The sequence below is a fragment of the Tachypleus tridentatus genome, chromosome 4 (assembly GCF_004210375.1).
Source record: "Tachypleus tridentatus isolate NWPU-2018 chromosome 4, ASM421037v1, whole genome shotgun sequence".
Lineage (NCBI taxonomy): Eukaryota > Metazoa > Arthropoda > Merostomata > Xiphosura > Limulidae > Tachypleus > Tachypleus tridentatus.
The window spans coordinates 11,885,265-11,900,479 of NC_134828.1; the positions used below are offsets into that span (position 1 = coordinate 11,885,265).

At 28.4% G+C, this 15,215-nt stretch overlaps 1 protein-coding gene across 1 annotated transcript in view; it reads left to right on the forward strand.

Moving 5' to 3' along the window:
- LOC143250018 (glutamate receptor ionotropic, NMDA 3A-like) overlaps positions 1-15,215 on the forward strand; it is a 95,269-nt gene that overhangs the window by 42,491 nt on the left and 37,563 nt on the right.

Below are 15,215 nucleotides of genomic sequence, written 5' to 3' on the forward strand. Positions count from 1 at the left end.
CAACGACAAAAATATACCCAAACATGATCTTGTCTTTATGTGTTTTTCTCTTTCAAACAGTTAATTAAGGAAAACCCGTTTTAGTCGTGAAATTTCTTCACAAAATAAACATTTTCGTTCTTCGTAAGTTTTTTTTTAAAATCTCACATTCAATCTCAGCATAAAACGACCGCTCGCGGATAGGAGTTGATTTTGATATGAAATGTCAGGAATTATAAAATAAAAATATTAATGTACCTGTAACGTACTCTTGAAGATAAGCATTTTTGTACATCAGTTTGGTTTTTGTGGTTAACATTTCAGGAAATACAGAGCGTGACAAACGGATAAACAGCCGTACATTTGGTTATTATATATTTAGATTATTTTCATCACCAAGAAGAGGTAATGATATTTTACTAATAATGTCTTATATTGTCAATAGATGGCGATACAATTGTCCAAATATTGTTATCGACATTGCTGCATTTCTAATAAGTCTAAAGAGTAACAATACTACATTCTGGATGTAGTCTATAGTCTTAAAAAATGTTGTTACAATACTACATTCTGGATGTAGTCTATAGTCTTAAAAAATGTTGCTATTCTTTCACAGTTAACACTTTAGTATAAGTTACATTTGTAGTAATTTAACAATGTAACTGTCTTCTGCTTTTCAACATTTCAATTGTTAATGTTATTCGTCGGTTTTTTCTTGGTAAAAGTAATGTAAGTCATTTTATGAAAAATAGTTTTTTTAACCGTTACAAAATTCGTAATTTACAGTCAAAGAAGCTAGAAAAAAATAAAATAGAAATTATTCATTTTCATAGTGGTTTACGTCCTAAAATCTTCACTTCCTATTGGCTAAGAAAATCGTACAAGAGCTACTGACATATAAAAACTTTAAAATCTCTTTTTCTTAATTATGATACGCAGTTTCCTGGAAATCAAATATTTATGAAGTCAGATTAATTAAAATAATCAACAAATGTGTTTAGTTTTATTTGAAACATACACTGAAAAGTTCCGCAAATTGCCGGGTATTTTTACTAGCTTAACTTCAATCAGTCAGAGTTCATACAGTATTGCAATTTTAAATCATCACTGTCTCTGAAAGAGGCGTTAAAATAAGAACATCATACCATATGAAAATGGTAAAGACAAATAGATGTTTTGAATTTCGCGCAAAGCCAACATGAGGGCTATCTGCGGTATTCGTCCCTAATTTTGCAGTGTAAGACTAGACGGAAGGCAGCCAGTAATCACCACCCACCGCCAACCTTTGGACTACTCTTTTAATAATGAATAGTGGGATTGACCGAACTTTAAGACGCCCACACGGCTGAAAGAGCCAAGCATGTTTGGTGCGACCCTCAGGTTACGAGTCAAATGCGCTAACCACCTGACCAGTAGATGTTTCAAGATACGCACTTTTATTCTAATTAAAAAAACATCTTTGATATTATAAAGGCTGAAATTAAACCCTCGGTATTAATTCTATTAAATTATTTTAATGTTATTCTAATAAAAACAAGCACTTCTGAAAAAAAGACAGAACAGGAAAATTCTTTAAAATATGGAAATTTTCTGACAGAATTTCTAACTCTAGAATATTGCGATTTTTCCTCAAACTTCAGATTACATTTAATTTTAATTTTTGCACAAGAAGAAACATTCGTTTAGGTTTTAAAAGAGACATAGTTTCGTGCCTCTATCATATTATTATCCCAGCATTTGTTTTTCAATTACTGTTAGTTATTTCAATTAGACGATGACATTGTGCGTTGCCCATAAACTCATAAAGTGGGTTTAAGTTTAAATTGAAGTTACTAATGTACTAGTTTTAGAATTACGTTGACTGAAACAAGAAGAAAAATGAACAATATGACGGGTTCACTATTTTCTGGTTTGATATCTTAGCGATGGTTTCTTGCCTTGTTCAGAGGATTGTTCGGAATAGAAACAAATAAAATACATCTAAATTATCTTTTAAAGTTAAATTTTTTACCATAGTTTATTAATAGCATCACGTTTGTATTATGTGTATTGAGTACTTAGATCATAGATATATAATCTACTGACTCTATGATAAAAGATGCCCATGGTATATGCTCTTTGTTATCTAGGATTTCCAAGCTTTTCTTCTGATTCATTATTAATTTCACAAAGAGCTACAAGAGGGCTCTCTTATATAGTTAACACCGGTTTTCAGCAGAGTGCATTTCACTGTCAGTAACACTGCAAACTTTATCATATCACATTTGTGTTTCAGAATGTGTGCTGAAAGCTAAATCTTCTCCCTGTTTTATAACTGACAGACTAGAGAGAATTCACGGAAGGAAACTACTCGACAGCACCCACCGCCAACTCTTTGACTACTCTTGTTTGACCAATTAAATGGATTTGACCGTCACACAACTAACGAATCCACTGTCTCAAAATAAAGCTAATTTGTTAATTTTTCTTGTTAAAATCTCTTCATGACAGACTCAACAAGTTGGACAAAAAACGGATTCCTATTAACGCATCTTATCGAAACTGGACTTCTGTTATCAAGATGACGAAATAACCATATGGCTGATCTTATCGAAACTGGACATCTGTTATCACGACGACGAAATAACCATGCGGCTGATCTTATCGAAACTGGACTTCTGTTATCACGACGACGAAATAACTATATGGCTGAAAATCTTCTAAGAATAACTGAAAGTAGGAACAGCATGAACAATTCAACTTAACCAGAACATTTAAACTGTTCCTGGATACATCAGTAAACGTGTTCATAATGGCATAAAGTGTTCCTAGATAATTCATTAAACGTGTTAATAATGATATAAAGTGCTCCTAGATACATCAGTAAACGTTCTAATACTAGTATAAACTGTTCCTAGATACTTCATTAAACGTTCTAATACTAGTATAAAGTGTTCCTAGATACTTCATTAAACGTTCTAATACTAGTATAAAGTGTTCCTAGATAATTCATTAAACGTGTTAATAATGGTATAAACTGTTCCTAGATACTTCATTAAACGTTCTAATACTAGTATAAAGTGTTCCTAGATAATTCATTAAACGTGTTAATAATGGTATAAAGTGTTCCTAGATACTTCATTAAACGTATTAATAATGGTATAAACTGTTCCTAGATACTTCATTAAACGTTCTAATACTAGTATAAAGTGTTCCTAGATAATTCATTAAACGTGTTAATAATGGTATAAACTGTTCCGAGATACTTCATTAAACGTTCTAATAGTAGTATAAACTGTTCCTAGATACTTCATTAAACGTTCTAATACTAGTATAAAGTGTTCCTAGATACTTCATTAAACGTTCTAATACTAGTATAAAGTGTTCCTAGATACTTCATTAAACGTGTTAATAATGGTATAAAGTGTTCCTAGATACTTCATTAAACGTTCTAATACTAATATAAACTGTTCCTAGATACTTTATGAAACGTATTAATAATGGTATAAACTGTTCCCAGATACTTCATTAAACGTTCTAATACTAGTATAAAGTGTTCCTAGATAATTCATTAAACGTGTTAATAATGGTATAAACTGTTCCTAGATACTTCATTAAACGTTCTAATACTAGTATAAACTGTTCCCAGATACTTCATTAAACGTTCTAATACTAGTATAAAGTGTTCCTAGATAATTCATTAAACGTGTTAATAATGGTATAAACTGTTCCTAGATACTTCATTAAACGTTCTAATACTAGTATAAACTGTTCCTAGATACTTCATTAAACGTTCTAATACTAGTATAAACTGTTCCTAGATACTTCATTAAACGTTCTAATACTAGTATAAAGTGTTCCTAGATACTTCATTAAACGTTCTAATACTAGTATAAAGTGTTCCTAGATACTTCATTAAACGTGTTAATAATGGTATAAAGTGTTCCTAGATACTTCATTAAACGTTCTAATACTAATATAAACTGTTCCTAGATACTTTATGAAACGTATTAATAATGGTATAAAGTGTTCCCAGATACTTCATTAAACGTTCTGATACTAGTATAAACTGTTCCTAGATACTTCATTAAACGTGTTAATAATGGTATAAACTGTTCCTAGATACTTTATGAAACGTGTTAATACTAGTATAAACTGTTCCCAGATACTTCATTAAACGTTCTAATACTAGTATAAAGTGTTCCTAGATAATTCATTAAACGTGTTAATAATGGTATAAACTGTTCCTAGATACTTCATTAAACGTTCTACTACTAGTATAAACTGTTCCCAGATACTTCATTAAACGTTCTAATACTAGTATAAAGTGTTCCTAGATAATTCATTAAACGTGTTAATAATGGTATAAACTGTTCCTAGATACTTCATTAAACGTTCTAATACTAGTATAAACTGTTCCTAGATACTTCATTAAACGTTCTAATACTAGTATAAACTGTTCCCAGATACTTCATTAAACGTTCTAATACTAGTATAAACTGTTTTAGATACTTCATTAAACGTGTTAATAATGGTATAAACTTTTCCTAGATACTTCATTAAACGTGTTAATAATGGTATAAACTGTTCTTAGATACTTCATTAAACGTTCTAATAATGGTATAAACTGTTCCTAGATACTTTATTAAACGTTCTAATACAAGTATAAACTGTTTCTAGATACTTCATTAAACGTTCTAATACTAGTATAAAGTGTTCCTAGATAATTCATTAAACGTGTTAATAATGGTATAAACTTTTCCTAGATACTTCATTAAACGTGTTAATAATGGTATAAACTGTTCCTAGATACTTCATTAAACGTTCTGATACTAGTATAAACTGTTCCTAGATACTTCATTAAACGTGTTAATAATGGTATAAAGTGTTCCTAGATACTTCACTAAACGTTCTAATACTAGTATAAACTGTTTCTAGATACTTCACTAAACGTTCTATTACTAGTATAAACTGTTTCTAGATACTTCATTACTAGTATAAAGTGTTCCTAGATACTTCATTAAACGTTCTAATAGTAGTATAAACTGTTCCTAGATACTTCATTAAACGTTCTAATACTAGTATAAACTGTTCCTAGATACTTCATTAAACGTGTTAATAATGGTATAAAGTGTTCCTAGATACTTCATTAAACGTTCTAATACTAGTATAAACTGTTCCTAGATACTTCATTAAACGTGTTAATAATGGTATAAACTTTTCCTAGATACTTCATTAAACGTTCTAATACTAGTATAAACTGTTCCTAGATACTTCATTAAACGCATTAATAATGGTATAATGTGTTCCTAGATACTTCATTAAACGTTCTAATACAAGTATAAACTGTTTCTAGATACTTCATTAAACGTTCTAATACTAGTATAAAGTGTTCCTAGATACTTCATTAAACGTGTTAATAATGGTATAAAGTGTTCCTAGATACTTCATTAAACGTTCTAATACTAGTATAAACTGTTCCTAGATACTTCATTAAACGTGTTAATAATGGTATAATGTGTTCCTAGATACTTCATTAAACGTGTTAATAATGGTATAAACTGTTCCTAGATACTTCATTAAACGTTCTAATACTAGTATAAACTGTTCCTAGATACTTCATTAAACGTGTTAATAATGGTATAAAGTGTTCCTAGATACTTCATTAAACGTTCTAATACTAGTATAAACTGTTCCTAGATACTTCATTAAACGTGTTAATAATGGTATAAACTTTTCCTAGATACTTCATTAAACGTTCTAATACTAGTATAAACTGTTCCTAGATACTTCATTAAACGCATTAATAATGGTATAATGTGTTCCTAGATACTTCATTAAACGTTCTAATACAAGTATAAACTGTTTCTAGATACTTCATTAAACGTTCTAATACTAGTATAAAGTGTTCCTAGATAATTCATTAAACGTGTTAATAATGGTATAAACTTTTCCTAGATACTTCATTAAACGTGTTAAGAATTGTATAAACTGTTCCTAGATACTTCATTAAACGTTCTAATACTAGTATAAAGTGTTCCTAGATACTTCATTAAACGTGTTAATAATGGTATAAAGTGTTCCTAGATACTTCATTAAACGTTCTAATACTAGTATAAACTGTTCCTAGATACTTCATTAAACGTGTTAATAATGGTATAATGTGTTCCTAGATACTTCATTAAACGTGTTAATAATGGTATAAACTGTTCCTAGATACTTCATTAAACGTTCTAATACTAGTATAAACTGTTCCTAGATACTTCATTAAACGTGTTAATAATGGTATAAAGTGTTCCTAGATACTTCATTAAACGTTCTAATACTAGTATAAACTGTTCCTAGATACTTCATTAAACGTGTTAATAATGGTATAAACTTTTCCTAGATACTTCATTAAACGTTCTAATACTAGTATAAACTGTTCCTAGATACTTCATTAAACGCATTAATAATGGTATAAAGTGTTCCTAGATACTTCATTAAACGTTCTAATACAAGTATAAACTGTTTCTAGATACTTCATTAAACGTTCTAATACTAGTATAAACTGTTCCTAGATACTTCATTACTAGTATAAAGTGTTCCTAGATACTTCACTAAACGTTCTAATACTAGTATAAACTGTTTCTAGATACTTCATTAAACGTGTTAATACTAGTATAAACTGTTCCTAGATACTTCATTAAACGTGTTAATAATGGTATAAACTGTTCCTAGATACTTCATTAAACGTTCTAATACTAGTATAAACTGTTCCTAGATACTTCATTAAACGTGTTAATAATGGTATAAAGTGTTCCTAGATACTTCATTAAACGTTCTAATACTAGTATAAACTGTTCCTAGATACTTCATTAAACGTGTTAATAATGGTATAAACTTTTCCTAGATACTTCATTAAACGTTCTAATACTAGTATAAACTGTTCCTAGATACTTCATTAAACGCATTAATAATGGTATAATGTGTTCCTAGATACTTCATTAAACGTTCTAATACAAGTATAAACTGTTTCTAGATACTTCATTAAACGTTCTAATACTAGTATAAAGTGTTCCTAGATAATTCATTAAACGTGTTAATAATGGTATAAACTTTTCCTAGATACTTCATTAAACGTGTTAATAATGGTATAAACTGTTCCTAGATACTTCATTAAACGTTCTGATACTAGTATAAACTGTTCCTAGATACTTCATTACTAGTATAAAGTGTTCCTAGATACTTCATTAAACGTTCTAATACTAGTATAAACTGTTCCTAGATACTTCATTACTAGTATAAAGTGTTCCTAGATACTTCATTAAACGTTCTGATACTAGTATAAACTGTTCCTAGATACTTCATTAAACGTGTTAATAATGGTATAAAGTGTTCCTAGATACTTCACTAAACGTTCTAATACTAGTATAAACTGTTCCTAGATACTTCATTACTAGTATAAAGTGTTCCTAGATACTTCATTAAACGTTCTAATACTAGTATAAACTGTTCCTAGATACTTCACTAAACGTTCTAATACTAGTATAAACTGTTTCTAGATACTTCATTAAACGTTCTAATAGTAGTATAAACTGTTCCTAGATACTTCATTAAACGTGTTAATAATGGTATAAAGTGTTCCTAGATACTTCATTAAACGTTCTAATACTAGTATAAACTGTTCCTAGATACTTCATTAAACGTTCTAATACTAGTATAAACTGTTCCTAGATACTTCATTAAACGTGTTAATAATGGTATAAAGTGTTCCTAGATACTTCATTAAACGTTCTAATACTAGTATAAACTGTTCCTAGATACTTCATTAAACGTTCTAATACTAGTATAAAGTGTTCCTAGATAATTCATTAAACGTGTTAATAATGGTATAAACTGTTCCTAGATACTTCATTAAACGTTCTAATACCAGTATAAAGTGTTCCTAGATACTTCACTAAACGTTCTAATACTAGTATAAACTGTTTCTAGATACTTCATTACTAGTATAAACTGTTCCTAGATACTTCATTAAACGTTCTGATACTAGTATAAACTGTTCCTAGATACTTCATTAAACGTGTTAATAATGGTATAAAGTGTTCCTAGATACTTCACTAAACGTTCTAATACTAGTATAAACTGTTTCTAGATACTTCACTAAACGTTCTATTACTAGTATAAACTGTTTCTAGATACTTCATTACTAGTATAAAGTGTTCCTAGATACTTCATTAAACGTTCTAATAGTAGTATAAACTGTTCCTAGATACTTCATTAAACGTGTTAATAATGGAATAAAGTGTTCCTAGATACTTCATTAAACGTTCTAATACTAGTATAAACTGTTCCTAGATACTTCATTAAACGTTCTAATACTAGTATAAACTGTTCCTAGATACTTCATTAAACGTGTTAATAATGGTATAAACTTTTCCTAGATACTTCATTAAACGTTCTAATACTAGTATAAACTGTTCCTAGATACTTCATTAAACGTGTTAATAATGGTATAAACTGTTCCTAGATACTTCATTAAACGTTCTAATACAAGTATAAACTGTTTCTAGATACTTCATTAAACGTTCTAATACTAGTATAAAGTGTTCCTAGATACTTCATTAAACGTGTTAATAATGGTATAAAGTGTTCCTAGATACTTCATTAAACGTTCTAATACTAGTATAAACTGTTCCGAGATACTTCATTAAACGTGTTAATAATGGTATAAAGTGTTCCTAGATACTTCATTAAACGTGTTAATAATGGTATAAACTGTTCCTAGATACTTCATTAAACGTTCTAATACTAGTATAAACTGTTCCTAGATACTTCATTAAACGTGTTAATAATGGTATAAAGTGTTCCTAGATACTTCATTAAACGTTCTAATACTAGTATAAACTGTTCCTAGATACTTCATTAAACGTGTTAATAATGGTATAAACTTTTCCTAGATACTTCATTAAACGTTCTAATAAACTGTTCCTAGATACTTCATTAAACGCATTAATAATGGTATAATGTGTTCCTAGATACTTCATTAAACGTTCTAATACAAGTATAAACTGTTTCTAGATACTTCATTAAACGTTCTAATACTAGTATAAAGTGTTCCTAGATACTTCATTAAACGTGTTAATAATGGTATAAACTTTTCCTAGATACTTCATTAAACGTGTTAATAATGGTATAAACTGTTCCTAGATACTTCATTAAACGTTCTAATACTAGTATAAAGTGTTCCTAGATACTTCATTAAACGTGTTAATAATGGTATAAAGTGTTCCTAGATACTTCATTAAACGTTCTAATACTAGTATAAACTGTTCCTAGATACTTCATTAAACGTGTTAATAATGGTATAATGTGTTCCTAGATACTTCATTAAACGTGTTAATAATGGTATAAACTGTTCCTAGATACTTCATTAAACGTTCTAATACTAGTATAAACTGTTCCTAGATACTTCATTAAACGTGTTAATAATGGTATAAAGTGTTCCTAGATACTTCATTAAACGTTCTAATACTAGTATAAACTGTTCCTAGATACTTCATTAAACGTGTTAATAATGGTATAAACTTTTCCTAGATACTTCATTAAACGTTCTAATACTAGTATAAACTGTTCCTAGATACTTCATTAAACGCATTAATAATGGTATAATGTGTTCCTAGATACTTCATTAAACGTTCTAATACAAGTATAAACTGTTTCTAGATACTTCATTAAACGTTCTAATACTAGTATAAACTGTTCCTAGATACTTCATTACTAGTATAAAGTGTTCCTAGATACTTCACTAAACGTTCTAATACTAGTATAAACTGTTTCTAGATACTTCATTAAACGTGTTAATACTAGTATAAACTGTTCCTAGATACTTCATTAAACGTGTTAATAATGGTATAAACTGTTCCTAGATACTTCATTAAACGTTCTAATACTAGTATAAACTGTTCCTAGATACTTCATTAAACGTGTTAATAATGGTATAAAGTGTTCCTAGATACTTCATTAAACGTTCTAATACTAGTATAAACTGTTCCTAGATACTTCATTAAACGTGTTAATAATGGTATAAACTTTTCCTAGATACTTCATTAAACGTTCTAATACTAGTATAAACTGTTCCTAGATACTTCATTAAACGCATTAATAATGGTATAATGTGTTCCTAGATACTTCATTAAACGTTCTAATACAAGTATAAACTGTTTCTAGATACTTCATTAAACGTTCTAATACTAGTATAAAGTGTTCCTAGATAATTCATTAAACGTGTTAATAATGGTATAAACTTTTCCTAGATACTTCATTAAACGTGTTAATAATGGTATAAACTGTTCCTAGATACTTCATTAAACGTTCTAATACTAGTATAAACTGTTCCTAGATACTTCATTACTAGTATAAAGTGTTCCTAGATACTTCATTAAACGTTCTAATACTAGTATAAACTGTTCCTAGATACTTCATTACTAGTATAAAGTGTTCCTAGATACTTCATTAAACGTTCTAATACTAGTATAAACTGTTCCTAGATACTTCATTAAACGTGTTAATAATGGTATAAAGTGTTCCTAGATACTTCACTAAACGTTCTAATACTAGTATAAACTGTTCCTAGATACTTCATTACTAGTATAAAGTGTTCCTAGATACTTCATTAAACGTTCTAATACTAGTATAAACTGTTCCTAGATACTTCATTAAACGTTCTAATACTAGTATAAACTGTTTCTAGATACTTCATTAAACGTTCTAATAGTAGTATAAACTGTTCCTAGATACTTCATTAAACGTGTTAATAATGGTATAAAGTGTTCCTAGATACTTCATTAAACGTTCTAATACTAGTATAAATTGTTCCTAGATACTTCATTAAACGTTCTAATACTAGTATAAACTGTTCCTAGATACTTCATTAAACGTGTTAATAATGGTATAAAGTGTTCCTAGATACTTCATTAAACGTTCTAATACTAGTATAAAGTGTTCCTAGATACTTCATTAAACGTGTTAATAATGGTATAAACTGTTCCTAGATACTTCATTAAACGTTCTAATACTAGTATAAACTGTTCCTAGATACTTCATTAAACGTTCTAATACTAGTATAAACTGTTCCCAGATACTTCATTAAACGTGTTAATACTAGTATAAACTGTTCCTAGATACTTCATTAAACGTTCTAATACTAGTATAAAGTGTTCCTAGATAATTCATTAAACGTTCTAATACTAGTATAAACTGTTCCTAGATACTTCATTAAACGTTCTAATACTAGTATAAAGTGTTCCTAGATACTTCATTAAACGTTCTAATACTAGTATAAAGTGTTCCTAGATACTTCATTAAACGTGTTAATAATGGTATAAAGTGTTCCTAGATACTTCATTAAACGTTCTAATACTAATATAAACTGTTCCTAGATACTTTATTAAACGTATTAATAATGGTATAAAGTGTTCCTAGATACTTCATTAAACGTTCTAATACTAGTATAAACTGTTCCTAGATACTTCATTAAACGTGTTAATAATGGTATAAACTGTTCCTAGATACTTCATTAAACGTGTTAATACTAGTATAAACTGTTCCCAGATACTTCATTAAACGTTCTAATACTAGTATAAAGTGTTCCTAGATAATTCATTAAACGTGTTAATAATGGTATAAACTGTTCCTAGATACTTCATTAAACGTTCTAATACTAGTATAAACTGTTCCTAGATACTTCATTAAACGTTCTAATACTAGTATAAAGTGTTCCTAGATACTTCATTAAACGTGTTAATAATGGTATAAACTGTTCCTAGATACTTCATTAAACGTTCTAATACTAGTATAAACTGTTCCTAGATACTTCATTAAACGTTCTAATACTAGTATAAACTGTTCCCAGATACTTCATTAAACGTTCTAATACTAGTATAAACTGTTCCTAGATACTTCATTAAACGTGTTAATAATGGTATAAACTTTTCCTAGATACTTCATTAAACGTGTTAATAATGGTATAAACTGTTCCTAGATACTTCATTAAACGTTCTAATAATGGTATAAACTGTTCCTAGATACTTTATTAAACGTTCTAATACAAGTATAAACTGTTTCTAGATACTTCATTAAACGTTCTAATACTAGTATAAAGTGTTCCTAGATAATTCATTAAACGTGTTAATAATGGTATAAACTTTTCCTAGATACTTCATTAAACGTGTTAATAATGGTATAAACTGTTCCTAGATACTTCATTAAACGTTCTAATACTAGTATAAACTGTTCCTAGATACTTCATTAAACGTGTTAATAATGGTATAAAGTGTTCCTAGATACTTCATTAAACGTTCTAATACTAGTATAAACTGTTTCTAGATACTTCACTAAACGTTCTATTACTAGTATAAACTGTTTCTAGATACTTCATTACTAGTATAAAGTGTTCCTAGATACTTCATTAAACGTTCTAATAGTAGTATAAACTGTTCCTAGATACTTCATTAAACGTTCTAATACTAGTATAAACTGTTCCTAGATACTTCATTAAACGTGTTAATAATGGTATAAAGTGTTCCTAGATACTTCATTAAACGTTCTAATACTAGTATAAACTGTTCCTAGATACTTCATTAAACGTGTTAATAATGGTATAAACTGTTCCTAGATACTTCATTAAACGTTCTAATACTAGTATAAACTGTTCCTAGATACTTCATTAAACGCATTAATAATGGTATAATGTGTTCCTAGATACTTCATTAAACGTTCTAATACAAGTATAAACTGTTTCTAGATACTTCATTAAACGTTCTAATACTAGTATAAAGTGTTCCTAGATACTTCATTAAACGTGTTAATAATGGTATAAAGTGTTCCTAGATACTTCATTAAACGTGTTAATAATGGTATAAACTTTTCCTAGATACTTCATTAAACGTGTTAAGAATTGTATAAACTGTTCCTAGATACTTCATTAAACGTTCTAATACTAGTATAAAGTGTTCCTAGATACTTCATTAAACGTGTTAATAATGGTATAAAGTGTTCCTAGATACTTCATTAAACGTTCTAATACTAGTATAAACTGTTCCTAGATACTTCATTAAACGTGTTAATAATGGTATAATGTGTTCCTAGATACTTCATTAAACGTGTTAATAATGGTATAAACTGTTCCTAGATACTTCATTAAACGTTCTAATACTAGTATAAACTGTTCCTAGATACTTCATTAAACGTGTTAATAATGGTATAAAGTGTTCCTAGATACTTCATTAAACGTTCTAATACTAGTATAAACTGTTCCTAGATACTTCATTAAACGTGTTAATAATGGTATAAACTTTTCCTAGATACTTCATTAAACGTTCTAATACTAGTATAAACTGTTCCTAGATACTTCATTAAACGCATTAATAATGGTATAATGTGTTCCTAGATACTTCATTAAACGTTCTAATACAAGTATAAACTGTTTCTAGATACTTCATTAAACGTTCTAATACTAGTATAAACTGTTCCTAGATACTTCATTACTAGTATAAAGTGTTCCTAGATACTTCACTAAACGTTCTAATACTAGTATAAACTGTTTCTAGATACTTCATTAAACGTTTAATACTAGTATAAACTGTTCCTAGATACTTCATTAAACGTGTTAATAATGGTATAAACTGTTCCTAGATACTTCATTAAACGTTCTAATACTAGTATAAACTGTTCCTAGATACTTCATTAAACGTGTTAATAATGGTATAAAGTGTTCCTAGATACTTCATTAAACGTTCTAATACTAGTATAAACTGTTCCTAGATACTTCATTAAACGTGTTAATAATGGTATAAACTTTTCCTAGATACTTCATTAAACGTTCTAATACTAGTATAAACTGTTCCTAGATACTTCATTAAACGCATTAATAATGGTATAATGTGTTCCTAGATACTTCATTAAACGTTCTAATACAAGTATAAACTGTTTCTAGATACTTCATTAAACGTTCTAATACTAGTATAAAGTGTTCCTAGATAATTCATTAAACGTGTTAATAATGGTATAAACTTTTCCTAGATACTTCATTAAACGTGTTAATAATGGTATAAACTGTTCCTAGATACTTCATTAAACGTTCTGATACTAGTATAAACTGTTCCTAGATACTTCATTACTAGTATAAAGTGTTCCTAGATACTTCATTAAACGTTCTAATACTAGTATAAACTGTTCCTAGATACTTCATTACTAGTATAAAGTGTTCCTAGATACTTCATTAAACGTTCTAATACTAGTATAAACTGTTCCTAGATACTTCATTAAACGTGTTAATAATGGTATAAAGTGTTCCTAGATACTTCACTAAACGTTCTAATACTAGTATAAACTGTTCCTAGATACTTCATTACTAGTATAAAGTGTTCCTAGATACTTCATTAAACGTTCTAATACTAGTATAAACTGTTCCTAGATACTTCACTAAACGTTCTAATACTAGTATAAACTGTTTCTAGATACTTCATTAAACGTTCTAATAGTAGTATAAACTGTTCCTAGATACTTCATTAAACGTGTTAATAATGGTATAAAGTGTTCCTAGATACTTCATTAAACGTTCTAATACTAGTATAAACTGTTCCTAGATACTTCATTAAACGTTCTGATACTAGTATAAACTGTTCCTAGATACTTCATTAAACGTGTTAATAATGGTATAAAGTGTTCCTAGATACTTCATTAAACGTTCTAATACTAGTATAAACTGTTCCTAGATACTTCATTAAACGTTCTAATACTAGTATAAAGTGTTCCTAGATAATTCATTAAACGTGTTAATAATGGTATAAACTGTTCCTAGATACTTCATTAAACGTTCTAATACTAGTATAAAGTGTTCCTAGATACTTCATTAAACGTTCTAATACTAGTATAAACTGTTTCTAGATACTTCATTACTAGTATAAAGTGTTCCTAGATACTTCATTAAACGTGTTAATACTAGTATAAAGTGTTCCTAGATACTTCATTAAACGTATTAATAATGGTATAAAGTGTTCCTAGATACTTCATTAAACGTTCTAATACTAGTATAAACTGTTCCTAGATACTTCATTAAACGTTCTAATACTAGTAAAACTGTTCCTAGATACTTCATTAAACGTGTTAATAATGGTATAAACTGTTCCTAGATACTTTATTAAACGTGTTAATAATGGTATAAACTGTTCCTAGATACTTTATTAAACGTGTTAATAATGGTAAAAACTGTTCCT